Source organism: Podarcis cretensis (assembly GCF_951804945.1).
Source record: "Podarcis cretensis genome assembly, chromosome: 16".
NCBI lineage: Eukaryota > Metazoa > Chordata > Lepidosauria > Squamata > Lacertidae > Podarcis > Podarcis cretensis.
The window spans coordinates 31,477,528-31,503,903 of NC_137186.1; positions in this window are offsets into that span (position 1 = coordinate 31,477,528).

Here is a 26,376-nt window from a genome sequence, read left to right on the forward strand (position 1 = left end):
CAGAAGCAAACTCACCTAATTCACAGTTTCCAAAACAATAGGAGAAGTGAAACACAGCCATCCTGATATTCACACTTCTCTGAACTTTGCAACGCAGTTATCCAGCAAAGCCGGCTTTGCAATAATTCAAATGCTAGGACTGAGCATGCATAAAAATGCACTTAAAAAAAAACACCTTAAAAATGCATTTTGTTCAGGGGAAGGTTGCTTTGCAAAAATGTGTTTAATGGGCAAAAGTGCATCCATAAATGTGCACTTTAGTAGAAATTGGGACTAAGCGGCTGATGAATTTTTGTAAGGACTTTGCCACATCAGCTTGTGGTTTAGTTATTTTCAGTATGGAGAACTGAAATCAAGTTTAAGGAAATTGAGAGAAACTGAAGAGGACAGATTCACCCATCCTGAAATGAGACTTATACAGTGGTACCTCGCAAGACGAATGCCTCGTAAGACGAAAAACTTGCAAGACGAAAGAGTTTTTCGTTTTTTGAGTTGCTTCACAAGACAAATTTCCCTATGGTCTTGCTTCGCAAGACGAAAACGTCTTGCAAGTTTGTTTACTTTGTCTTGCAAGTTTCTTTCCTTTTTCTTAAAACCGTGCATTCAGGGGGTGCAGTTGCGACTTGACTTCGAGGAGCAACTCATAGCACACGGTGTAGTAGCCTTTTTTGAGGTTTTTGAAGACTTTGGTGATTTTTGAAGCTTTTCCAAAATCCGTGCTTCGCAAGACGAAAAAAATCGCAAGACGAAAAAACTCGCAGAACGAATTAATTTCATCTTGCGAGGTACCACTGTATTTGCTCTCAGGAGATATACACAGTGCTATTCTTCTAGAAAAAGAGGTGTCAGAACTCACCATGAGTGCCTCCCTCTTTCTCTTAGAATGTCAATGACGCCCAACTGAGAAGTGCCAGAACTGAGTTCCTGTGAGTTCCCCTGGGGGAAAAACCCATATGGATGCACATTAGCTTTCAAGTTATGTATTTAAATGCATATTTTCTCTCTAATCTACTGATATCTCACTCATGTGTGCCTGGTTCCATTTTCTCTACATAAGTAATGACACTCAGACTTGAACATTGTAAATAGAATAAATGATATACATTGTCACCAGTGGGCATCGTGTATATAGATAAAGGTAAAGGTATCCCTGACCATTAGGTCTAGTCACGGACGACTCTGGGGTTGGGGTGCTCATCTCGCTCTATAGGCCGAGGGAGCCGGTGTTTGTCCGCAGACAGCTTCTGGGTCATGTGGCCAGCATGACTAAGCCACTTCTGGCGAACCAGGGCAGCACACAGAAATGCCGTTTACCTTCCCACCAGAGTGGTACCTATTTATCTACTTGCACTTTGAGGTGCTTTCAAACTGCTAGGTTGGCAGGAGCAGGGACCGAGCAACGGGAGCTCACCCCACCGTGGGGATTTGAACCGCGACCTTCTGATTGGCAAGTCCTAGGCTCTGTGGTTTAACCCACAGCGCCACCTGCGTCCCTATCGTGTATATACCCAAGCTCAATAGCAAGAGCACAGAGGAGAGAAAACAGTTACCTCACAGCTTTGGAGCTAGGCAGAGCCGAACATTTCCCCAGAAGTATTGGTAAGATTTCCTTGTGTGCACCCCTAACTTTCTATGTCTAGGGTTAAGCAAGCTAGGGCAGTTGGCTTTCAAGATTCATCACATGTAAGCCATGCATTTAAAGCATTTAAAGTAATTATTAAACCATCAACAATGGGAAGGAAGAAGCTAGAAATTAAAACAAACACTGTATGCCAGAGAACTTGGTGCTGCCATTTCTGTTTTAACAGCTGCAAATGATTCAGATCCAAATGCTAAGTTCATTCTCTTAGTGAAGAAGCCAAGGTCAGTGGCTCTTCCATGATGTCTGGCATTTTCTGGGCTGATCAATGAACTTGGAGGAAGGGCCATATTTCCAGGGGAATAGTGGATGATTTGCATGCAGAAGGTTACAGCTTCGTTCAACATCATCTCCAGATGTTGCTAGGAAACATCCATGTGCAAAAACGTGGAGGGTCAGTGCCTGAAATTGTGGGCAGTAATGAGCTTGATAGGCCAATGTTCTCACTCCTATTCACGTAGGCCCTTTGTTCAGAACTGTAAGGACCACTGTTGTTGTTGGCAGCCATTTGTCTCAAGAGACAATGGAGTGCACCTCTGGGGGTGAAGTCAACCCACTTTGTTAGCAGCACTGAAGTGACTTCCCTGGTACACAGGCCTGGGCAGTGTATATGGATGTCCTGGGCTGCCCTGATGACAAGACCCCCCTCTCAGCTTCGCTGATGTAGTTCAAAGGAAAGCAGAGCAATACGTTTGGCACCAGCTGGGCTGCAGGAGTTGCCAGAAGGAGGCATACAGACGTCATCCAGCTCAGGTCTGTGTCATCCAGGTCTGTGTAGGGTTTACTTGAGTGGTGCTGTGGTCTAAACCACTGAGCCTCTTGGGCTTGCCAGTCAGAAGGTTGGCGGTTTGAATCTCTGCACAGAGTGAGCTCCCGTTGCTCTGTCCCAGCTCCTGCCAACCTAGCAGTTCAAAAGCACACCAGTGCAAGTAGATAAATGGGTACCGCTGTACGGTGTTTCCGTGCACTCTGGCTTCCATCACAGGGTTCTGTTGCACTAGAAGCGGTTTAGTTCTGCTGGCCACATGACCCGGAAAGCTGCCTGTAGGCAAACGTTGGCTCCCTTGGCCTGAAAGAGAGATGAGTGCCACAACCCCATAGTCACCTTTGACTGGACTTAACTGTCCAGGAGTCCTTGACCTTACCTTTTACCTTACTCCTTAGCCTTTTCTTCTCCTGATGATATCCTGCAAAGTTTTAGGACCAGAGTTTTCCTTCTCTTAGGTGGGCTACCTTCCCAGGCTGATGAGCCCCATCTGCCCCTCACTTCCCTCTACAGCATGCACAGAAACTGCCTTCCTGAAGTTGGACCCACTATTAGTTTCGTCCGCTCAATCTGCCAGAGCTGTCTTCGCATTCAGGCGAAGTTCCTAACTCACTGAAAGTTTGAGATTCACTGACTATGCTCACCTGGCTTAGCTGGTCAGTCTAAACCAGCCTTTCTCAACCTGTGGGTCCCAGATGTTGTTGAACTACAACTCCCATCACCCCTAGCTAGCAAGGCCAGAGCTCAGGGATGATGGGAGTTGTAGTCCAACAACATCTGGGGACCCACAGGTTGAAAACCGCTGTATTCCCAGGGTGGGGCCACTGTTGCATGCTGATAGCTTCTAGGAGCCACAGGTAAGAGCTGGAGGCAGGGTTAGGACCAAAGGTGGACAAACTACCCCAGAAGGAGCACAACATGTCTCCCAGCAGAGGTACAACCCTTCCCCTAACGCCTCATACACCCCCATAAGGACTAGAGTCTTATGTTTAGGGAAGGGTGGTAGAACTCAGTGGTAGAACATCTTCACCCTCTTTCCCACCTCACCCATTCAGATGACATCCATTCAGAATGTGAACAAAACCTTTTGCTTTGTAAAAGGTTGGCAGGAGCAGGGACCGAGCAACGGGAGCTCACCCTGTCACGGGGATTTGAACCATAGAATCATAGAGTTGGAAGAGACCACAAGGGCCATCGAGTCCAACCCCCTGCCAAGCAGGAAACACCACCAGAGCACTCCTGACATATGGTTGTCAAGCCTCTGCTTAAAGACCTCCAAAGAAGGAGACTCCACCACACTCCTTAGCAGCCAATTCCACTGTCGAACAGCTCTTACTGTCAGAAAGTTCTTCCTAATGTTTAGGTGGAATCTTCTTTCTTGTAGTTTGGAACCATTGCTCCGGGTCTGCTTCTCTGGAGCAGCAGAAAACAACCTTTCTCCCTCCTCTATGTGACATCCTTTTATATATTTGAACATGGCTATCATATCACCTCTTAACCTCCTCTTCTCCAGGCTAAACATGCCCAGCTCCCTTAGCCGTTCCTCATAAGGCATCGTTTCCAGGCCTTTGACCATTTTGGTTGCCCTCCTCTGGACACGTTCCAGTTTGTCAGTGTCCTTCTTGAACTGTGGTGCCCAGAACTGGACACAGTACTCCAGGTGAGGTCTGACCAGAGCAGAATACAGTGGCACTATTACTTCCCTTGATCTAGATGCTATACTCCTACTGATGCAGCCCAGAATTGCATTGGCTTTTTTAGCTGCCGCATCACACTGTTGGCTCAAGTTTGTGGTCAACCAAGACTCCTAGATCCTTTTCACATGTACTGCTCTCAAGCCAGGTGACACCCATCTTGTATTTGTGCCTCTCATTTTTTTTGCCCAAGTGCAATACTTTACATTTCTCCCTGTTAAAATTCATCTTGTTTGTTTTGGCCCAGTTCTCTAATCTGTCAAGGTCATTTTGAAGTGTGATCCTGTCCTCTGGGGTGTTAGCCACCCCTCCCAGTTTGGTGTCATCTGCAAATTTGATCAGGATGCCCTTGAGTCCATCATCCAAGTCGTTGATAAAGATGTTGAATAAGACCGGGCCCAAGACAGAACCCTGTGGCACCCCACTAGTCACTCTTCTCCAGGATGAAGAGGAACCATTGATGAGCACCCTTTGGGTTCGGTCAGTCAGCCAGTTACAAATCCACTGGGTGGTAGCATAGTCAAGTCCACATTTTACCAGCTTCTTTACAATAATATCATGGGGCACCTTGTCAAATGCCTTGCTGAAATCAAGGTAGGCTACATCCACTGCGTTCCCTTCATCTACCAGGCTTGTAATTCTGTCAAAAAACGAGCTCAGGTTAGTCTGACATGACTTATTTTTCAGAAATCCATGCTGATTATTGGTGATCACAGTATTCCTTTCTAGGTGCTCACAGACTGTTTGCTTAATGATCTGCTCCAGAATCTTCCCTGGTATTGATGTCAGACCAGTTCCCTGGTATTGATGTCAGAACCGCCGACCTTCTGATCAGCAAGTCCTAGGCTCTGTGGTTTAACCCACAGCGCCACCTTTTTGCTTTGTACCTTGGTACTATTTTCACATAACCAAAAACTGATTGGCTACATTGTAGGCAATGAGCCCATGATCCCTAATTGGCTGGGATCACAGTAGGGCAACGAGGCACCGCTGCTGCAGCAGCAGCAGCTGCCCAGGATGGGGTGTGTCGGCTGTGAACAGCTGCAAGCCGGGACAAAAAGGGACGAGGCAGAGAAAGTTTCAGGGGGTCATTCAGCTGCTCAGTCCCCCTCCCCACAAGCTTTTTTTCATGCAGAAAATCTTCACTTGAGAACACCTGGCACCGTCCTGGAATCCCACGACAAATTGGGTTTGCAACTCAAAGCTTCAACTGCTGAACTTTCTCCATGCTTTCCTCCTTTCTGATTAAGTTGCAAGCGGGAGTCCAGCTTTATTTGCAGAGGGTACGGGATGAATATGGGTAAAGGGACCCCAGAGAAGGACAAAGGGAGAAGCACAGTGGTTGTGTCCCATAAGAGTCCTTCTGAATAAGGCCAGTGGTTCATCCAATCCCTGCTCACCTGCTCCTCTTCATAAGAGTCCAGGGCAGAACTTTGTCCCAGCAACCAGTAGCCAGAATTGGAGAACTGATGGGTGGGTGGGGGGTGCGGGGGGAGGAGCAGGAGGATGAAGAACAGAAAAAGAAGCGAAAGTTCACTCTTTCCTTCATGGTCAGGAACAGAAATCAGTCAAGCAAATACATTCAGTGTTTGTTCACATCATTGTTGTTTTAAGCCTACACATGATACCTAATGGATGGTTTTTCAATCAATCAAAACTTTATTAGCAAAGCCAACAGGCCACAGCTAGACAAGAATTAAAAATAAAAATAAAAATAAGAATAAAAAGGAGAAAAGAACAAGCAAAAGGGGGTCCGTCAGATGAACAAGTCTGTCACTCAGATGGTGGCCCTCAATTTCACAGCTCTCTCGATGTACCTCGCGACCTTCTCTGTTATCTGACTATCCGTATCAGATAAGAGAAAATACAGTGTAATGTCTGGTGAACGGCCGGGGTTGGAGAGAATAAGTGGAGTAATAATCTCATTCCTTAGGTCTTTGTAAATAGGGCAGGATAGAAGGACATGGGACACTGTTTCCGTGTTACCATCTCCACATGGGCAGAGTCGTTTTTCAAATGGAGTCTTTTGGTAACGACCTTCGAGTACGGCAGAAGGAAGAGCATCCCATCTAGCCAATGTAAAGGCACGTCTGTATTTTGGGATGGTTAATTTAGACAAATATGAAGCTGGGGAGTCAAAATGAGAAGGGGGAAAGTAGGTATACCATGGGCACAGTTTCTTTAAGATGGTCAGGTTGTTTTGCCGTTCAATGTCTTTCAGGCGCTGGCCAATTAGACTCTTTGCTTTAATGAGGCCCATTGCTAGTAGGGACTGTGAATGCAAACCGCATGTAAGGAGTTTTTGATGCACAGTTTTGAACCACTTGCTTTTGTGAGAGTCTTGCATTACTAGAGGCAGTAGACCAGGTGGGTTTAGATTAAGACGAAGCCAGTAGTTGAATGTTCTTTGCCAAGTCTGAGTTTCTACAGATGGAAGGCAGGCCTCGAGTCGTAATGCTGCGTTTGGAACACAGGGGGGGACGCCGAATATCTGCCTTAGAAATTTAGACTGAACAGTTTCAAGACTGGAGCAGTGGTTCCCCGTCCAGATTTGTGCCCCATACAGTAACTGCGCCAAAGGTTTTGCTTGAAAAACTTCAAGGGCTGCTGGGATGTATCTGCCCCCCTTTGTGTAAAAGAAGCGGGACAGCATCTTAATACTTTGAGCTGCTTTTTCTTTGGCACATTTTTGATGGACATCCCAGGACCCGGTCGACTGGAACACGATACCCAGATATTTGAAGGCTTTAACCTGTTCAATTGTCTGGTTATCCATCCTCCAGCTGTACTGTCTGTGTTTCCTTGCAAAAACCATAATTTTGGTTTTCTGATAGTTTATTGCCAGTTGCTCTCTCCTACAGTATGCTGAAAATTCACCTATGAGCCTATTTAAGCCTATTCTTGTTCGAGATAGGAGTATCGCATCATCAGCATACAAAAGTACTGATATTGATTTGTCAGCCAGTTTGGGGGCGTGGAAGTCCGGAGATAACAAACAGTTAACCATATCATTGATGTAAAAGTTAAATAGAACTGGGGCCAGGATGCAACCTTGCTTGACCCCCTTGCTGACAGGAACTGGTCCTATAAGATGGCCATTTAACGAAGTTCTTACATGCAGCACCGTGTCTTTATATAGACAGCTGATCAGGAATAATAGTCTTTTGTCTATACTTGATGTGCTCAATTTATCCCAGAGTCTTGCACGTGGAATTGAATCGAAGGCAGCCTTTAAATCGATAAAGGCTGCATATAGCACCCCGCGGGATTTTTTGGCATATTTATCAATTAAATAGGCTAGGGTGAAGCAGTGGTCTATGGTGGATCTGCCTTGCCTAAAACCCGCTTGCTCTTCCGCTAGAATAGCTTCAGTTTCCAGCCAGCTAGTTAGCTTAATATAAAGATGTTTGGCATATAGCTTGCTGGGTATAGGCAGAAGGCTGATTGGTCTATAGCTCGCCGGGTCTGGCGTAGGTCCTTTTTTATAGATTGGAATAACTATTGCCTCAGTCCAACCATCTGGAAGTAAACCCGTTGAGTCGATCCAAGAAAATAGAGACGCCAGCAGGGGGGCCCACCAGCCAATGTTGGACTTCAGAAGTTCGGCAGGGATGTAATCAATCCCTGGGGCCTTGTTGTTCTTTAATTGTGCGATTAAGTTCTCAACTTCCTTAACAGTTACTGGTGGCCAGTGAGGTAGGTCTTCCAATTGAATACATAGTTTGTAATGTTGGGCTTCCTGGTCATAGAACAAAGATTGAAAATGGCGCAACCACTCCATTGGTTCCACTGTACAGATGGAATTAGTACGCTCCTGGTCCAGTAGACCAGATATGGTTCGCCAAAAGCAAGTGGTATCTTTCTCGTGTGATGCCTTAACCAAACTGTGCCATGCGGCTCTTTCAGCTTCCAGTTTCTTTCTCCTTAGTAATTGTTTGTAAGACCGTCTCAGATCAATATAAGCATTAAGTAGGGGGGCAGTCCCTGATTTCCTATATCTCTGGTAGGCAGTTCTCATTTGTCTCCTTGTTTGCCTGGACTCCAGGTCGAACCAGCTAGCTCCGTCCTTTGCCCTTTTTGTAGCGGCGCTATGTATCACTGTTGTTAAATGGGATTTCAGTCTTTCCAAAAGTAATTTAAAGCGTTCCATAATCACATCTACTGCATCGCCTGACACAATAGCGGAGCGAATAAGCTTTAACTCCACTGACTGAAGAAGAAGGGTTAGGTTTTCATTCAGTATTGGGGACCATTTGAGTCTTTTGGGAGCAGGTATACCCAAATTTACAGAAGGTATATATTGTGGCTCGGCAATCGAATAGTCAAAAGGCCGACCTGCAAGCTCTAAAATTAGAGGTAGATGATCACTCAGAGTATTGTGGCCCACTAAGAACTTCCTTACAAAGCTGTGAGCAAATCTTGAGATTAGAATATAGTCTATAACGCTTCCCCCAGCCTTGGAGAAATGGGTATATTCCCCGGGGCGATCCCCCTCTATGTTGCCGTTTAATATCAGCAGTTCCCTCCGTCTGGCAGCCTGCACTAAGCAGAGACCTGAAAAATTACTTCTGCTATCTTTGGACAGTCGTGTCGCACCAATATCCGTCAGTTCTTCAGGGTCCATAAATAGGTTGAAGTGAGTGTATAGACTGTTGTCATCTGTTCCTATGCGAGCATTAAAGTCTCCACACACAATAGTCAGGGCAGACGGGTAAGTAGATTCGAGAGGCTCTAAAAACGCCTCTAGCTCAGCCCATATAGCCTTGACCACGGAGTTTTTTTGGCCTGGGGGAATATAGACATTGACCAGCAAAAGAGTAGTTCTCTTGAAGCTAAGTAGAACGGCTGTTGCTAAAGAATTGCAGCTGGGTAGGGCTGTTAGAGAATGCGCCAGCTCCGTGGAAATGAAGCAAGCTAGGCCACCACTAGATCTGCCGCCCTTAAGAGATGGAGAGGCAGGCAGGTAGTGGCAGTTATACCCGTTGAGAAATATAGGGTCATTCTGCCATGTCTCCTGAAAGAGGATGATGTCAAATTGCTTAAGGTAGCACAAAAATTGTTGAGTGTTTTTCTTGGCGTGCCAACCCGCGATATTCCAAGACAGCACTTTTAGGCCCCGGGCCCTTCGGGGAGCTGGGTCTATGTCACCACCACGTCCAGCAATTCTTTGGTGTCTAAAAAAACACACCCGTTGGCTCTTTTCGAGGATGACTGCTTGGAGAGAGTGTAGTGGTCCTCTCTTCTTGGTGATTTGGGGCTAGATTTTGGAGTTGGGGGGGAAGCTAATTCATTCGGAGACAATTTAAGATAGCTGTGCCAGGAGCTTTGAGATTTCACACCTTGATTTGGTCTTACTTTATTGTACATCACAGGGGGCTCAGATTGTAGTTCCACGTCTACACATTTAAAGGTGCCTCCCACTGTCTTCTTATCCACTAGACATTTGGGAGATATGGGCTGCACATAAAGGTCCTTCATTGTCTCACCTTGGTCATCCTTTTTTTCTAGTCTGCTTCGAAGTAAATCAAGTCTTTTCAGGATCTCAGTTTGAGCTGGAGGATGCAGTGACCAGAATCGCTTTATCAGCGAGAGTTCTTCCTCCAAAAAGGAGTCCTCACTATCACACGTGGGAGGCCAGACGCCAGTTGGATGTGGAGCTTCCTTTTTTTCATTTGGTACTGTTTGATGGAGATGATCCTGCTGGAACTTATGCTTTCTGTTTTGATGGTTTTGGTAGTTGGTTTTTTCCCTTTTGTGAACTTCCATTCCTATGCCCTTGGTCCCCATCAGAGAGGTTAAAGGTACTCTGTTTTCAAATATTCTTAATAAGACTATTCTTTCTTTTTTGAATAGGTTTTTAGCTCTAAAAATAAGGCTGGCCAGATTATGATCTAAAAAGGTAATCAATGCTCGTACCGAGCGATCATCTTGATGTAGATACTCTATAGCGGCTATGTCAGTTGCTTTTACTATCCCCGGTAAAATGCCTCTTATAATGGACAAAAAGTGGGCTATACGGTCCGACCCTGCATAAGATCTAGGCGGTTTAGGGTAATTAGCAAAGACAAGCTTTTGTGGGATTAGGACTAAACTCCATTCTCTTTTGGGCCACAGCATCTGTCGAACTTGAGAGGAGTGGTTCCCCTCAATAGTTTGGGTCGTCAGCTCACCTCTGTCTACAGATTCTGTGCTGGCCATAAGAGGACTCTGGGGCGGTATAACTGTAGATGGATTAGTTCCTTTGTCCCCGCTCGGTGTTGATTCTTCAAAACTTGGTTTAGATTCTTTTGTGGGTGTATCTACTTTACGTGTTTCTTTGATAGCACTCGAGTTGGATTTGTTTGTTCCACATGTAGAAAGGGATGGAAGAAGGTTAAAGAGCTTCTGCCAATATTTTTTGCAGGTACGGTGAGTTGTCTTAAGCCGCCTTAGATTTTTTATATTTTTGCTTTTCTTCATTTTAGGCTCAGCTTTTTTCCTCCGGGATTTGCTGGGGAGTGGTGGATCCGGGCTGGCTAGGGGATTTGTATTCTGGACTGAAGCGCTCACATGTTGTTTGAAATTATCCACTAGGGTCAGGAGAAGCCCGTTTGTTATCGCTAAAAATTTTTTGACGTTAAGGAGATCCGTAGAAATCTGGTATATCTGCTCCTGAAGATAATCACCCCGCATTTCTGTTCCGCTGTCGTTGGCTTTCAACCAATGGGTTGAAAGGTTACTTCCAAGTTCCAGCGGTGACAAATAAGGATTAGCATCAGGTGTGTTGGCTGTATTAGCCTTTGTAGCATTCTCTGCTATGGCGAGTTCTTGGGCCAAATTTGTTGGATGGTTTGTCCACTTGTTGTTTGTCTGCAAATCCTTTAGCTGTGTTGACCAATCCAACACTGTGAGTGGCAAAGGCATAGCTACATCTAGAATACTCTCGTTCTGAGTTCTCTTACTCGAGTCTTTTTGAGGAAAGTAGCTGGTAATTTTACTTTGTCTCCTTCGACGCTCCATCGGGCTCTGTGGTGAATTAGGCAAGATTCCTTGGTCCTTGTATTTTTTCCTGGTGAGGACCATAGTGGGTATATGGGTATATATGGATATATGGTAGGGGTTGCTTGCTTGACGGTAACTTATCTTTTGTTCTAAGCTGGAGTAAGCAATAGCAGAAATGCCGATTTGTGGACGTTGCCTCCTAAACCTCTCCAACCTCTCCAACTTGTTAGTTTCTCCAGCAATTTACATCGGAGCTTGTGAGGTATCAGTTATTTAAAATGTTAGAAAATAGTACTGGTCCTAGGCTTTCATACTATAACTTGTTTCTTTTAAAGTTCAACTAGGACTTTCTCTCTCATTCAACAGCCTCACAGCGTAGCCAGTAAAGTAATTATCGAGTTGAACTTGCCTTGTGTTTCTTGGTTTTCTTAAACATTGTTCTGACCTTCCCTTTACATTGCAGAGGCTACGTAACTTGCATTAAGAGGCAGACGGTGAAATGAATAGCTTAGTATTTGGTTTGGAGCTGGATCGCAGCCCCTCCGAACCTGAGCTGGAACCCGTCGCACACCCTCCCCCCCAAAAAAACAGCGTCACTCTCTGTCTTGCTCCGTGAGTTGACGCTTCACCCCCCCCATCCCCCATGGCCTCATAAAATACAGTTTTGTTGCATTTCTATTAGAGGCTTAGAAGGCAGCTTATTTTCCGCAGAACTTCCCTGCTCCCTGGATAAACAGACAAGCAGAGTTTGGGACCGTTAATCTGTCACTTTCTCTCAGGACTAAATTAGTTTTGAAACAAAATAAATACCACAAAGTGTACAAAAGAGATGATAAATGCCTCCTTGGCTATTATGATAAACCGGATTATGCCACCCAGGTATCTGAGAACCACAGAAGGAGCAAAGCCCTATTTTATCTCAAGTCAAAACACAAGTGTTTAAAGCTTGCATATGAACCTACCTGGGCCCTGAGATCAGCTTCTGAGACCTTTCTTCGTGTGTCTCCTCCACAAGAAGTCCGGACGGTGGTAAAATGAGAATCGGCCTTTTTTTAGTGGCTCCCTGCCTGTGGAATGCTCTCCCCAGGGAAGTTCGCCTGGCGCCTTCATTATACACCAGGCAAAAACGTTCTTCTTTAACCAGGCCTTTGGTTGATTTAAAAGGTCCAATGCCCTTTTAAAATGTGAGTCAACATTGTGGATCTACATTGGCTCCCAGTACGTTTCCGAGCACAATCCAAAGTCTTGGTGTTGACCTTTAAAGCCCTCAATGGCCTCAGCCCTGTATACTTGAAGGAGTGTCTCCACCTCCATCATCCCGCCTGTAAACTGAGGTCCACCTCCGAGGGCCTTCTGGTGGTTCCCTCACTGCGAGAAATGAGGTTACAGGGAACTAGGCAGAGGACCTTCTTGGTAGCGGCACCCACCCTGTGGAATGCCCTCCCATCAGATGTCAAGGAAATAAACAAAGACCTGATTCTTAGAAGACATCTGAAGGGAGCCCTGTATTGGGAAGTTTTTAATGTTTCATGTATTAAAGGTAATGGTAAAGGTAAAGGGACCCCTGACCATTAGGTCCAGTCGTGGCAGACTCTGGGGTTGCGGTGCTCATCTCGCTTTAATGGCCGAGGGAGCTGGCGTTTGTTCGCAGACAGCTTCCGGGTCATGTGGTCAGCATGTCTAAGCCGCTTCTGGAGAACCAGAGCAGCACACGGAAACGCCGTTTACCTTCCCACCGGAGTGGTACCTATTTATCTACTTGCACTTTGATGTGCTTTCGAACTGCTAGGTTGGCAGGAGCAGGGGCCGAGTAATGGGAGCTCATCCCATTGCGGGAATTCGAACCACCAACCTTCTGATCGGCAAGCCCTACGCTCTGTGGTTTAACCCACAGCGCCACCCGCATCCCGTTTGATGTATTACTGTGTTTTAATTTGTAGGAAGCCACCCAGAGTGGCTTGGGCAACGCAGTCAGATGGGTGGCATATAAATCAATCGAACATCATCATCATCATCATCATTAGTAGTATCACCATGATTATTGAAAGAGGCATATGTATGGTATGGTCTTTCTGAATCCTACAGTTTACCCCCTCTTCTTCCACTGGGCATGCCATTCGAAGGCCCTCGCTTGGGTGCGTGTTTTCCCCCTGCAATGCCCCGTCTCTCAAGTCCTTAAAAAATGGGAGGCGACTTGGTGGGAGGCCCCCGGTGGTGTCAAATCCATTTGGCTGGTGTCTGGAAGGGCCCTTCCATCATCACTCGCCTTCCTCCCAGCGAGGCCTTCCCCCCATTTACTTTGCCAGGTGGCACTGAGGAATTCCTTTTTCCTGCCCCCTCCTTCCTTGAACCGAGCGCAAGCCCCTTCTCCTCTTTCAGCCCTGCCCGAGCCTTGGGCGGATAAGTTTCCCTCCTTTTGCTCGAGGAGGGTCTTGCGGCCCGAAACTCTAGAACGGCTGCAATTATGTTTGAACAACTTGAGATCAATAGAGGAGCTGGCTTGTCTGCCCCGAACAGGCCCTTCCATTACGCGTCTGCTTCAAAGGCCCACCCAGCTATTTAACCACTTGTGTTTACTATCAACAAGCACGTCTTGCGGACGGAGAGGGTGGTGATGGCGCGAAGACATCGGCCAAAGCCATGGGAAAGGCTGCTCAAGGTGGGTGGGGGAGAGGGCAGGAGCTCATGTGTGGGAACCTCTCACCACCCCCTCCAGAGTGTCCCTCAGGGAGGGGCAGTGGTCCGCTTCCCATCAGTATTTTTAGGCAGCGGATTCCACAGCATCCCAACCTTTCACAGACGAAAATAGGGATATGGTTGTGATTTCATCTCACTTCCCATACCAATGGTCACTCCCTGAGTGCCTGCAACAACCCTCCCTCCCCTACTTAGTTAGTGTGGTGTAGTGGTTAGAGCGGGCTTCCTCAACCTTGACCCTCCAGATGTTTTGAGAGTACAATTTCCATCATCCCTGACCACTGGTCCTGCTAGCTAGGGATCATGGGAGTTGTAGGCCAAAAATATCTGGAGGGCCGAGGTTGAGGAAGCCTGGGTTAGAGTGTTGGACTAGGACCTGGGAGAATGGGGTTCAAATAACTGCTTGACCATGATCTAGCCAAACCAAGTTAATCATTGCTAAGGCTAAGGGAAGCCTGTGGAGTTTGCCTTGATGTGCCAACGCTGGTGAAAATTGCTAACCTCTTGTATAAATATTTGCAGTGGGGTGGCAATTCATAGAACATTTGGAGATGCACAACAGGTTTCTGGAAGAGCCTAGGGCAGCGGTTCTCAACCTGTGAGTCCCCAGATGTTGTTGAACTACAACTCCCATCATCCCTGAGCTCTGGCCTTGCTAGCTAGGGGTGATGGGAGTTGTAGTTCAACAACATCTGGGGAACCCACAGGTTGAGAAAGCTTGGACTCTAGGGCGTCCTTAATCTACTATGCCCAAATTGCCTCTTAAATTCTTACCATATTCCAGGGTGGGGGGGAGGGAGCAGTTTGATGCAAAAACCATCTTAGAGGGATATCTTCAAGAAAAATACTAGATGTTCCCTCGTTGGAAATCTTCCTTTAAACCACTGTGTGTTGTGCAAAATCCTCAAACTAGTTTGGGTATTTTTTTGGGGGTGGGGAGGGGTGGAGAGGGCAGATGCAGCTGTTGAAAGGGAATCTCTTGGAAAACCTCTGCGCATGTGCCTGAATTTGTGATGGCCTGCAAACACCTGTGACTGCTTTGCACCACCAAAATGGGCAATTTGGGAACAGAGGAGGAACGCTTAGGTAACTTTAGACTCTGAACTTAATGGCATTATACTGTGTGGGGGATGGTAATGTGTTTTATTTCGCTGACTTTAAATAGTCTCACAGAGGCCCTCTCCCCTGTTCATCCTGCTGACTGTGGCCCCAGACATCTGCCCTAAAGTTTGACCCTGACGGGGTCCACTGTTTAAGAATGTGGCCTGAGTTGATTCATGCCCATTGCCCAGCTTGAAATGTGTAGTTGAACTGAGAGCCTAAGAAGAATCTTGACGGAATGGCCCAAAGGGCAATCTAGTCCAGGATCCTGTTCTCACAGGGGTCAACCAGATGGTGATGATTCTGACTGCTACCATCATCATCATCATTAGACTTCTATCGCCCCTTCTAACCAAGGAGCTCAAGGTTGTGTACAACGTTCTCCCTTTCTCTCCATTTCACCCTCCCAACAACCCCATGCCCTCCAACATTTATCCGATGAAAATAGGGACATCCTGTTCTACATCTCACTGCAGATGGTGACAGCAGTCACAAAATTAAAAGACACCTGCTTCTTGGGAGAAAAGCAATGACAAACCTAGACAGCATCTTAAAAAGCAGAGACATCACCTTGCCGACAAAGGTCCATATAGTTATGGTTTTCCCAGTAGTGATGTATGGAAGTGAAAGATGGACCATAAAGAAGGCTGATCGCCAAAGAATTGATGCTTTTGAATTCTGGTGCTGGAGGAGACTCTTGAGAGTCCCATGGACTGCAAGAAGATCAAACCTATCCATTCTGAAGGAAATCAGCCCTGAGGGCTCACTGGAAGGACAGATCCTGAAGCAGAGGCTCCAATACTTTGGCCACCTCATGAGAAGAGATGACTCTCTGGAAAAGACCCTGATGCTGGGAAACATTGAGGGCACAAGGAGAAGGGGACGACAGAGGACAAGATGGTGGGCAGTGTTCTCGAAGCTACCAGCATGAGTTTGACCAAACTGCGGGAGGCAGTGGAAGACAGGAGTACCTGATGTGCTCTGGTCCATGGGGTCACGAAGAGTCGGACACAACTAATGAGTAAGCAACAACAACAACATCAGGAAGCTTCTCCCGCTACCCAGTTTTCCTATTTCCTCCCCTCCAAGTCTCGGAGAGCAATTGAAAGTGGTCTCTCTCTGTGTGTAGGTGCTAAGACAGAGTCCTGTTTCTACTGAAAATGAAATACCTGCACCAAGTGAAGGAAATGGTGAAGCTGGCAAGTGAAGCCCTTCCTATAATTTTTAAGGAAAATGGATCCAATCCACTTTTAATTATTCAACTGCAATGCTTCAGGTGCCAGCATTTCTTTCGGAGTGTTGATTCTTTTATTGTAAATGGAGTCTTACACTGCCTACTCGGAAGTAAGTTCCACTGCATTCAATGAGCTTACTCCCAGGTAACTGCGTAAAGACTGGGCAGCATTACACTGCAATCCTAAGCATTTTTACCCAGAAGTAAGTCCCACTGAGTTGAATAGGATTTACTGTCTGGTATGTTCTTGATCATTCTAACAGTTTCCATTATTATTATTATTATTATTATTATTATTATTATTATTATTACAATCATACCTCAGATTACAGATGCTTCAGGTTGCATTTTTTCAGGTTACGGACCATCAAAACCTAGAATTACCAGAACGGGTTACTTCCAGGTTTCGGTGGTTGAGCATGCGCAGAAGCGCTAAACTGTGCATTGCGCATACGCAGAAGCGCCGAACCACAACCTGCGTGTATGCAGACGCACCGCTGTGGGTTGCAAACGTGCATCCCACATGGATCACATTCGCAACCCGAGTGTCCACTGTATTATTATTATTATTATTATTATTATTATTATTATTGAAATTCAAAAATGGCAGAGCTTGCCCTGGAGTCACATGGCCTGGGCAGGTCCTGAGGAGTTGAGTTTCAGTTTGGTAGAGGGCCTTACTGGCTACTCTGAATAAATCCCTTTTTATTAAATCATCCTTTCTGCCTGTTCTTGGACCCAGAAACATTACAGTGTGTGCCGTTACAGAGAAGAGTCTGGGTTGCTGAAAAGACCCTCCTTTCCCCAATTCCAGCCAGGTGTATTTCTGAGGGTGTTACTTTGGGGTGAAGCAGAAGGAGCCGGTGGAGGAGGCTGAGAGGCCTTGCCATGTCTGCAGGATGTCATGCGCTCGGTAAACACCCTTCTGAAGGCAGAGGCATGATATAATTTATGTGTTCCCTGTAGCTGTGGCGCTTGAGATCTGGAATGTGCCCCGATTCACAACCGCTCAACCAAGCAAAATCATGGGCGCCATCCAAGTTTTGCTGCCCTTTAGTGAAAACGTTTCACACCAGTAACATTTATTTGAAATAGTGTCATGGGGTGTTGTTTTCATTGGGTTGTTATCGTTTCTAAGGGGCTGGGTTTTCTTCTTCTTCACCCTTTCCCCCTTTGCAGAAAAATAAAATGGGGTGTGGTGGTGGGACACAATATAGGAAGCAGTCAGCCAATGCCTGTATCTAGGCCAGAACGGGCTACTTTGTTTGGCAGCCGTCCTCTGGGGTTTCGTCCTAGTTGACCAGATCCTTTTTAAAAACAACCACCATGAGCTCTAGTATCTTGTTTGGATTGAACATGGAATTTTCTGCATGCATACCACTGATAGACTAAAAATCTGTCCATTTCTGTTTCAGTCTGCTTCCAGTTTCTCTGTTTCTGTCTCTACTTTTCCTCCTCTTTTAAGTTCCCCACATTTGCACATTAAGGTAAAGGGACCCCTGACCATTAGGTCCAGTCGTGGCCGACTCTGGGGTTGCAGCGCTCATCTCGCTTTATTGGCCGAGGGAGCCGGCTTACAGCTTCTGGGTCATGTGGCCAGCATGACGAATCAGAGCAGCGTACGGAAACGCCGTTTACCTTCCCGCCAGAGCGGTACCTATTTATCTACTTGCACTTTGACGTGCATTTGAACTGCTAAGTTGGCAGGAGCAGGGACCGAACAACGGGAGCTCACCCCGTTGCAGGGATTCGAACCGCTGACCTTCTGATCAGCAAGTCCTAGGCTCTGTGGTTTAACCCACAGCGCCACCTGCACCCCCTTTTTAAGGCACATTACCTGGCCTTAAAAAAAAAAATCCTCCAGAAAATGCATAAACATTGTGACATGGATTTCACCTAAGAAACCTATTTTAATGCAAGATAGCCATAGTACATTCTTTTGCACAGTGATTCCCCTTAACAGAATGCATATTTATGCTGTTTTCATTGATATAGGCATTTATAGGCATATTCTGCCCCAGGATATTCATTCTTTATGCGCGCGCGCGCGCACACACACACACACAATTTATCATTTTTAATGACCTGATGCACCATATATACATTACTTGGGACTCAGCTACATTAGTAAAGAAAAAGCATTTTATCTGTGTTATAACACCAGATGGCGCTGTGGACTCCTGTCTTTGTCTTTGGCCAACATGATTTCCCATTATGAAGTTTACAACACATTTTCCTAAAACACATTTTTGATGTGTGTAGATCCAGCCTTGGTTGGAGAACCACATCGCAAAATTCAGAAGTTTTCAAGGGAAATTCCTGTCAGGGAAAAAATTTGGAGAATGAATGGATGGCTGTAAGTAAGTAAGTAAGTAATTTTATTTACGGCCATAGGCCCATACAGGTAAAAACGACACATAAATAACAACTTGTGCACGTGGGGAAAACAGCCACTAAAGCACCACTGTGTTTCAGTTTTCATATTGTCTTGGAAATTGAGATTCTGATAGGTTTGCCTTTAATTACAAACTGGATCTACTTTATCCCTAACTACAGTGGTACCTCAGGTTACATACGCTTCAGGTTACAGACTCTGCTAACCCAGAAATAGTACCTCGGGTTAAGAACTTTGCTTCAGGATAAGAACAGAAATTGTGCTCCGGTGGCGCGGCGGCAGCAGGAGGCCCCATTAGCTAAAGTGGTGCTTCAGGTTAAGAACAGTTTCAGGTTAAGTACGGACCTCCGGAACGAATTAAGTACTTAACCTGAGGTACCACTGTACTGAGCAATACCCCTCTGGGCATATATATATATTTAATATATATAATTTTTATTCAATTTTCTGTTTTACAATTTCAATTAAGCATTTTACATACTTAAAGTATCTGTGACTCCCCTTCTTCTCTTTCCATGGTTTCTTTTTGCATATCGCATATCCCTGCATATTTTACAGAAACTATTCCAATTGGTTTTCCACTATTTTTTGGTTTCAATTTTTTTGGCCTACCTAGAAACACGCCATTTGCGGTGCGAAACATTGGAGGAGGCAATTTAGAAGTGTTCGGCGCCATTTTCGAGTGAGTCTGACGATGTCAGAATTGCAGGCGTGGCCAGACGGTCTTCCTGTTATATCCTCTGGGCTCTGCCTCATATGACCCTCACCTGGGGCTGCTCCAGCTCAGGTATCACACACCTACTTCCCCAGCTACCAAGCCCCACATAGGCTATTTCACTATTCAGGTCAACTTTACAAGGTTTCATTTCCCTTCCTCTCACGAGGAATCAGGTCTGCTATAATCCTTATTCCGGAGCAAAACACACAAGCCCCTCCCCCCCAACAGATCCATTATTTTCAAAATTTTGTCCATACGAAACACCATCTTTGGCAACTGCACAACTGTTGTGAATCAAATTTACATTGAAACCACACTTGATCAGGTTTGTCGCCCTCAGCAAACTGTTAATTCGGGCAAATATACTACACCTCTCACTTCATTACAAACAGTTTTTCTACTTGCAACTCACTTGAGCGAACCTGCTCCTTTTCCTTGCACAAACAATGCAGTACACAATTTGCAGGTGTTCAGCACTGTTTTCGAGTGAATTGGACGATGTCGTAATTCGGCTGAAAACCGTGACCCACGGGTAAGGGCGCCATGGGCTCATTTTTTTGGCCTACCTAGAAACGCACCGTTTGCGGTACAAAATGGTTGCAAACGGTCTCGGTCCAGTATATCTGAAGGAGCGTCTCCACCGCCATCGTTCTGCCTGGACACTGAGGTCCAGCGCCAAGGGCCTTTTGGCGGTTCCCTCACTGCGAGAAGCCAAGTTACAGGGAACCAGGCAGAGGGCCTTCTCAGTAGTGGCACCCTCCCTGTGGAACGCCCTCCCATCAGATGTCAAAGAGAACAACTACCAGACTTTTAGAAGACATCTGAAGGCAGCCCTGTTTAGGGAAGCTTTTAATGTTTGATGTATCACAGTATTTTAATATTTTTTTGGAAGCCGCCCAGAGTGGCTGGGGAAGCCCAGCCAGATGGGCAGGGTATAATAAATTATTATTATTATTATTATTATTATTATTATTTTATTTTATTTTATATTTTAGGAACTGCAACAGGGACCCCCAACCACTTTATTTGGTTGGATTTGCCCTGATAATGCAAATGCTTGGTTTCCACACAGAGACTTCAGCTCTTTAATCCAAATGAAAGGCTGTCAACACGAGGTTAGTAAATCTCCCCAGATTCATGAACATAGAGCAAATCAGTCCATGATCCTATGATTATGCGCCATCTTCTGCTTGCAGCAATATATGTATGTTGGATTCTCTGCTAACATCGCATGAACAGAATTCTTTCACAGCTAGCTGTCTGGACAATAACTGGCTGTTATTGGTGGACATGAGTTTAAGATGTGAGCTTGTTCTCATATTCTTCTTCTTTTTTCTTTTTTAAATAGGATCTAAAATTTCAAGGGAGTCAACTGGCAGTCAAGTGGGAAGGGGAAAAAAAGAGAATAAATTGCCCTCCCTTAAAGTTAAAACAAAGCATTTGTTTGAATATGTTTACCAGCTTGTCTGAGTCTCGTCCAGCTGGGTTCACGATCAGGGATCTCAGTGACGGGTGCTATTCATTTGAGGTCTTTATTCACATGGGATTAGACGGCTGTCTGGCCCATGGCTGAAAAATCATTACTTTTAATGCGCCAACCTGCTTGGGTTTTGCTCTCTTTATGACAATGAGCAGTTGGGATATGTTTTCTCTCCCCCCCCCTTCCAACCCCCGGCTGCTCCTCACACACCCGTTTCACCGAAAAAAGAAAAAAGAAAAAAAGACTACTAAAGTGAAAGGAATCCTTGCTGCCCGTAAAGAGATTTTTGTCTCGCTTTGTTATTTACTCATTAAAAAAATAAATACCGTATTTTTTGCTCTATAAGACTCACTTTTTCCCTCCTAAAAAGTAAGGGGAAATGTGTGTGTGTCTTATGGAGTGAATGCAGGCTGTGCACCTATCCCAGAAGCCAGAACAGCAAGAGGAATTGCTGCTTTCACTGCGCAGCGATCCCTCTTGCTGTTCTGGTTTCTGAGATTCAGAATATGTTTTTTCTTGTTTTCCTCCTCCAAAAACTAGGTGCGTCTTGTGGTCTGGTGCGTCTTATAGAGCGAAAAATATGGTAATTTGCTCACTGGGAAAGTTAAGGACTTGGATTATTTTTTTTAAAGGGACCTTGGCATCTGTTTCCAGCACAAAACAGGGCCTCCCCACCCACCCCAGCTAGAACTCACCAGAACTCAGTTCTGACCCCTCGCAGGTGGGCACCCTTGCCATTCTAAGAAAATGAGAGAGGTAAAATTTACAGCCTGTAATGCTTTGAAAGAGAATACGATGAAAATGATGTATAGATTGTATATTACACCAGTGAAATTAGCTGAAATGTATACACAAATAATAAATGTTGGAAATGTAAAGAAAAAGAAGGAACATTTTATCACATGTGGTGGGAATGTAAGAAAGTAAAGAACTTCTGGGAAATGATATATAATGAGATGAAAAAGATGTTGAAATATGCATTCTTAAAAAAAACAACAGAAGCATTTTTACTTGGTAGTATAGGCCAAGAGATTAATAGACAAGATGTCAAACTGTTCTTATATGCAACAACAGCAGCAAGAGTATTGTTAGCCCGGAAATGGAAGCAAGAAGAAATTCCGACGAAAGAAGAATGGCAGACGAAATTAATGGACTATGCAGAATTGGACAAAATGACAGGAAGGATTCGAAACCTGCGGGACCAGAGATTTACAGAAGATTGGAAGAAGTATATGAATTATTTGAAGAGCAACTGTAATCAACAAATTACGCTAGTAGGACTACAAGAAGTTTTGTAAGGAGAAATATACAAAGTGTTACAAAGTAGAAAAAGACAGAGATATTGGTTATGAGTTTGAAATGTAATAGGGAAAGTAAGAAATGCATACTAAGAGATTAGAATGGAAAATTTTCAGACAGGACTGATGGAAGTCAAAAAAATTGAATAAGATGTAAAAGTATGTTTAATTACTGTTGAAAACAATATGTTAAAAAAACTAATATATATATATATATATATATATATATATATATATATATATATATATATTTAAAAAAAGAGAAAGAAAAAGAGAGAGGTGTTAACTGTGAGTTCTGACACCTAGAACAGGCATAGGCAAACTCGGCCCTCCAGATGTTTCGGGACTACAACTCCCATCATCCCTAGCTAACAGGACCAGTGGTCAGGGATGATGGGAGTTGTAGTCCCAAAACACCTGGAGGGCCGAGTTTGCCTATGCCTGACCTAGAAAAATAGCACTGGCACAAAGGCAGAATGAGACTATAAGAAGAGCCTGCCGGATCAGTCCCGTGGCCCATCTAGTCCATAGCTCTCAAGGTTTCCCTTTTTTAAAGGGAAATTCCCTTATTCTGAATAGGATTCCTTGTGAGAAAAGGGAAAAGTTGACAGCTATGATCTAGTCCAACATCCTGTTCCCACAATGGCCAACCAGATACCCACGTGAGGCCTGCAAGCAGGACCTTAGCACAACAGTCCCCTCTCAACTTGTGATTCCCAGCAAGTGCTAATCAGATGCAGGATGCCATCATGGCTAAAGGTAAAGGTAAAGGGACCCCCTGACCATTAGGCCCAGTCGTGACCAACTCTGGGGTTGCGGTGCTCATCTCGCTTTATTGGCCGAGGGAGCTGGCATACAGCTTCCGGGTCATGTGGCCAGCATGACTAAGCTGCTTCTTGCGAACCAGAGCAGCGCATGGAAACGCCGTTTACCTTCCCGCTAGAGCAGCACCTATTTATCTACTTGCACTTTGACGTGCTTTCGAACTGCTAGGTTGGCAGGAGCTGGGATAGAGCAATGGGACCTCACCCTGTTGTGGGGAATCGAACTGCCAACCTTCTGATTGGCAAGTCCTAAGCTCTGTGATTTAATCATGGCTAGTGGTAGCTATAACCTCTGTGAATTTGTTGAATCCTCTTTTGAAGCTATCCAAGTTAGTGGCCTTCCTATGGGAGCGTGCTCCATAGTTAAACTACACACTGTGCAAAAAAGTGCTTTTTTCATTCTCTCTTCCAGCATTCAGGACTTCATTGCATGTTCATGAGTTCTAGTGTTTTTTAGTCCTACAGTGAACTTGGAAGAAATTGATTGAGGCACAACTGCATTCCCAGAGTTCCTTGGGAAGAGGTGTTAAGTGTTAAACCACTCTGGAAACTGTACTGCTGCTAGGGGGGAAAGGGGGTCTCCTAACAACTCTCAGCACTCTTAACAAACCACAACTCCCAGAATTCTTTGGGGGAAGCCACAGCTCTTTAAAGGGGTACAGTGTGGTGGTTCTCAAACTTTCCCCCCTCAAACTGGGCCACAATTTCAGAATAAAAGCTTGCCCGTGCCGCACTGAATGTTTTATCGCTAAGAAATACATCGGAAAACAAAAAGGAACGCCTAGCAGTGCTTGATTATAAGTATAAAACAGTGCTGCAACTTAAGGACGCGAATCATTCCCAAAATATAATTATAAACGAATCTTCTTCAGCACTTTTTTGCACAGCAATTCTGCATCACAATCAGGATTGTCTTCAGAGTCACTTGATGCTCTTGTTTTGAATATATATCTTTTCATAATCTGCGAATAAAATTATTTTGATACCACACTTCACTACAGTGGAATGTTTAAACATTTCTTTTTTCCCTCTTCAATAATATTTATTGAATTTCATACAAACACATTACTTCAATAAAACAAAAGCAAGAAAAATAATAATAAAAGAAAAGAGTGAAAAGTGAAATAATACAAACCTAACAAATAATAACTAAAAATACGACCACATACACAAATACAATAAAACTTAATTAATTAGTTAAACTTCCAACTTCATAAACATATTACTTGACTTCCTTAATCTCTTCCATCTGAACTTCCTTGTAACTGAATATAGCAGTTTTCCAATATCATTATTCAAAAAACAATATTCCAATTATGATCAAATTTCTCAACTTTTCTTATCGTTCTATTTCTCATTTATTTATTTAATCCTAATTTAATCCTAGGCCTATTTAGTTCTTTCAAGTAATCACTAATCTTTAATGTTACAGTATTTATTCAAGTAATCTTTAAATTTCTTCCAGGAATGTTTAAACATTTCTTTGATCGCCCTTGAACCTTCCTGCCACGCTTGCCACCCTCTCTGAGAGCCACTGGTACAGTGCTTAAAATGGATGCTGCGAATGTGATCTGGGTTTCTCAAGACCATCCCTGAGAGTTAATAAATTATCCTTTCGCAAAAGCACTCTCCTCCTTTTCCCAGTTAGTGCTGTTTAGTCGCCGTCCTTCTCATTACCTTAACTGGTGGTGTGTTTTGATTTTCCTTCCTTCTTTCTCTCCCCCTCCTCTCTTTCTTTTCTTTCCCCTCCAAAGCCTTCCAGTGAGAGGTATCCCAGGAGCCCCTGGGTCTATGGTTTGAGGGCATAGCTGTCATTCCATTAGGCTTGGCTAGGCCTGCGTTAAAGCGTGTCATACAAATTGAGGGGATCCAGCCTATTGATAGACAGATATTTAGCATGTAATTGCAATCCGAGTGCAGCGCAAGAAAAGCTCTGGGAGGTAAAGGAATGGAGCACATTTTTGTGTGTAAAAAAAACAACGCATGAGATCGACTTGGCGTGAGGCTCAGACGCTCCTCCCCACCCTGGTGCATTTGAGCTCTGTAACAGGTGTTATGGAAAGGGCCTAGATACATCATCTCTCAGCTACTAGGCCAGTGTACGATTCTTATCCTGCCTCTTTCCCCACTATTTACTTAAGAAATATTGTGTGATGCAGTATCCATTACAGAGAAAGCAGAAAAGTCTTTCAATGGGTTGATGAAATCATCCTGTCTTCCTTTGCCTGTCTGTTTTCAGGGTGGAGGAGAAATCCACTTTGGTTAGGATTTGAATGGGAAGCCGCTTAATCTGCAGTACTAAGAAAGGAAGTCTTTATTATTGGTTGTAGCCATTGGCCAACACAATATAAGCATGAATCCCATGCAGATAAAACACGGGGAAAGAAAGGGGTTCATCAATCCAATAAGACAGGAGTAATTTGTATTTCCTGAAACAATGTTCAAATGGAAATGTAGCTATTCTTTGAAATGTGCTTTTCTCCGAATTTTGCAATGTGAAATTCGTAATGTGAAATCCATAATCATCATTGCCATAAAACGTAGTCACTTAAAAAAGAAAGTAACTCAAAGTTGACTTACTATAATAAATGAGCAAACACACGCATCAAAAACCAGCATAAGACAAAAGAAAGGAAAATCTAGAAGTGTGCATATACTTTTGTGTACAAAATGGCATCTATCTTGCGTGCAAAATTGCATCTATTTGAGGAAAGTGAACACCATAAACATCATATGTGTACATGGGTGAAAATAACGTGCAAACATGCATTATGTTAGGGGAAGTGGCTTCCAAAAAAGAGACTATATGTTAGGGGGAATGCATGCCAAAATGCTAACAGATTTTCACGAGGAGTTTTTTTTTTTAATGGCAAAAAGATGCAGAAATATGGTGGGTATCCCTGTGGGAAAGTGAAAAATTGAGAAAACCCCAAACTGACAGATCTTCCCATCCCTAGTGTCTCTTTTTCTCATGCGCATGAACACACATAGGCACACACACTCACTCTATAGAGATATTTCCTAAAGGCGCTAAGGCTAAAAGGTTTGTTCCTCTGTAAAAAATGGCCTCCTGCCTTTTTATATAGATTTTTTCAGGTACACACACACACACACACACACACACACACACACACACACAATTTTACATTCCTGAAGTGCATAATGAAATTTAAATAATAATGCACAGAACATATCGGACAATGTTTAGTTAGTGGTTATTGTACCTATCTGCACTTCCCACACATTGCATCTTCTAGTAGCTTCTGACATTGTCACTATTGCGTGGGATTATTGGTGTGTGTTTTTGTTTTGTTTTGTTTGCATTTTCTAACCCAGTGGTAGTCACAGGTGCTTGGTGCCCTCCCAGATGTTATGGACTACAATTCCCATCAGCCTCAGCCAGAATGGCTGATGGTCATGGGAGTTGTAGTTCATAGCGGCCAAAGGGCACCACTTTGGCTGCCCTTTCTCTCAGCTGATGTTGCTCATCAGGAACTGGTCAGGTCTCTGTGGATTTCTGTGTCCTGCTGCCCCTAGTGTTGAGCTATT